The sequence below is a fragment of the Terrapene carolina genome, unplaced genomic scaffold (assembly GCF_002925995.2).
Source record: "Terrapene carolina triunguis isolate 2854851 unplaced genomic scaffold, T_m_triunguis-2.0 Scaffold62, whole genome shotgun sequence".
Taxonomy (NCBI): domain Eukaryota; kingdom Metazoa; phylum Chordata; order Testudines; family Emydidae; genus Terrapene; species Terrapene triunguis.
This window is the reverse complement of record NW_020664413.1, coordinates 48,958,034-48,960,947: the sequence shown is the minus strand read 5'-3', so window position 1 is coordinate 48,960,947 and position 2,914 is coordinate 48,958,034.

The following is a 2,914-nucleotide window of genomic DNA, read 5'->3' as shown; positions in this document are numbered from 1 at the left end:
GCAAAGCCCCTAACTGCGCTCACCCAGCTAGGCCGGTGCAGCGACGGAGCATGCGCGAACTTTCCGAGCATGCTCAGTAATAATCAAGCATCCGGGATATTGTTCGCCCCCCCCTTGGTGTAACTGAGCATGCGCGAGTGTTTTGCGCACGCTCAATTGCAACGTTGGAAGCCGTTGCCCTAACTAGTCTGCCCTTACCTGCCATCTGCGGGGTGTGGAAATAGGGCCCGTGGGTCACAAACGGGGCAGGGCCCAGGAAGGGCCTGGCTGACGTGGGCAAAAAGGGGACTTAAGGAGGACGGGGGTAAATAGAGGCCGCTCCTGTGCTCCTCCTTGGGTGGTGCATGTGTGGCAGGAAAGCCACAATCTCGCCCAATGCCTAGCTCTGCGTTTCCCAGACTGAGCCACAGCTCTCTGGGGCCCTACCAAGGCCTCGTGGGGAAGCCACCAGCGTTGGGGGGGGGGGGGGGAATTAATATGCCAGTCTGTGTTCTTTTCTGATGATGAGACCATTAAACTAGGCTTAAAATCACTTTATCTATGGGCACTGGAACTGCTCTGTGCCCCCTGGAGTGTGGGGACTTCAGCAGAGAGACTCCCTGCTGGGGGAAGCACCCATAGGAAAGCTCTTGATTGAAAGCCCCCCCTAGAGTAAAGGCAAAGTGAGGCTCCCAGTGCTGACCAGCACCAGCAGACAGGGGAAGGGAGGGAGGGATAGGTGCTTATTTTTCTAAACTATAAGTAGTTGCAAAAGTGTTTTAACTCCTTAAGTCAATATCCTTGAAGCTAGTGTCTTGAGTTGGTTAAAAAAAGTTATTTGGTTGTGAGGAGCCATCTAGTTTTAAAATCCTGGAAGGGAGCTGCAATACAATAAAGTCTGGGAACCCCACACCTTGAGAATCCAGTTTTATCAGAAAAGCTGCCCCTAGGGAGCTGTAAACGGCTGCCTCCTAGAGCAGGGGTGGGCAAATCTTTTGGTCCAAGGGCCACATCTGAGTATGGAAATTGTATGGCGGGCCATGAATGCTCACAAAATTGGGGGTTGGGGTGCAGGAGGAGGTGATGGCTCTGGGGTGGGGCCAGAAATGAGGAGTTCAAGGTGTGGGAGGGGGCTCTGGACTGGGGAAGGTGGTTGGGGTGTGTGTGTGGGGGGGGTGAGGGCTCCAGTTGGGGGTGTGGGTTCTGGGGTGGGGCTAGGAATGAGGGGTTGGGGCAGTGCTCTGGGCTGGGACCAAGGGGCACAGAGGGCAGGAGGGAGATCAGGGGGTTGAGGTGCAGGAGGGGGTCGGGGTGCAGGCCTCAAGCAGCTCCCAGAAGCAGCGGCATGTCCCTCCTCCAGCTCCTACGTGGAGGCGTGGCCAGGCAGCTCTGTGCACTGCCCTGTCCACAGGCACCGCCCCTGCAGCTCCCATTGGCCGGGAACCCTGGCCAATGGGAGCTGCACAAGTGGCGCTTGGGGCAGGGGCAGCGTGCGGAGCCCCCTTAGCTGCCCCTACACGTAGGAGCAGAAGGGTGGACATCCCGCTGCTTCCGGCAGCCGCGCAGAGCCACGGCACGCGCGGAGCGGGGCAAGCCCTGGATCCCGCTCCCCGGCGAGAGCTCTAGGGCCGGATTAAAACGTCTGAAGGGCCAAATGTGGCCCCCTGGGCTGTAGTTTGCCCACCCTTGTCCTAGAGCCTTGATTCAATGACTGTCTTAGGATATGTCTATACCACAATCAGAGGTGTAACTGTAGCATGTATAGACATACCTGATCTAGCTTTAATTTAGCTATCATGAGTACCTAGTGAAGGCTCAGTGGCACAGATTTCAGTATGGGCTGAATTACACAGGGGTTTCAGATGGGCTTGTACAAACCAAACTGAAGTCCATGCTGCCACAGTTTCACTGATAGCTAGACCAAACCATGTGTCTACACATACTGCAATCACTCCCCTGATTGTAGGATAGTGATATCCTTACTTGCACACATGGCTAAGCCTTTCCAAGCATGGTTTTGACATTTTGAATAAATCCCTGGTGTCCACCTAGACTAGCTAATATGTGAACATATAACTTGCCTACACTAGGGTTTAAAAAAAACAACTTTTTCCCCTAGTATAAGCAAAACCAGAAGGAAAGAAATTAGTTAGAACTAGTGCTATAATTTGAGCAGATAGGCCTCAAAAGCTTAAGAATGAAAGAACCACACAAGTGTAAAAAATGAATTAAAGGAAAGATTCTAATTAGTGTTTAGAAAAAAACTGTTCACTTCATAGCCCTTTACCAGATATGGACAGCAGAAATGAAGCAGTGAACTCTATAGAAGGGTATTTGTTAAATGAGTTATATGGGTTCATGGTTTTAAAGGCTTCCTTTTTCTTGGCTAAACCTATATTTTAATAATTACTAATAGTAGTATATTGTTTTGCATTTCTATAGCGCTTTGCTTCATCTGAGTAGGTCAATGTTCTTTACAAACATCTAATTAGGTCTCACAACACAGATGGCTGAAGCAAGGCACAGAGAATTTAAGTAACCCGATGATAAGTCATTGGCAAAGCCAGGAACAATGAGTCCTGGTTTCCTAGTTTAACTACTAGATGCCACCATCATAAATTGGTTACATGGAAACTGCTACCTGTAGGCCTTGGTGATCAAGTAACAACTAGAAGTGTGTGAACACTGACAATTTTAGTTTGTGTGCGGTTCATTCACCAAACCTTGCAAATGCAGTTCTTGGGTTGCTAATGGTCCTAATCCCCTTTACATAAAAGCTCAAATTCAGCTACCTAGAACCTCCGCAGGGAAGTCCAACAGTGCATCACTGCTATCATTGGAGCTGGGTCACAGAAACAAAAATGGAATTGCCTGTTATGAATAGTCAGGAAAAAACAGGATTTCCCTTCCCACAATACCAAGGCTCAATGCTTTT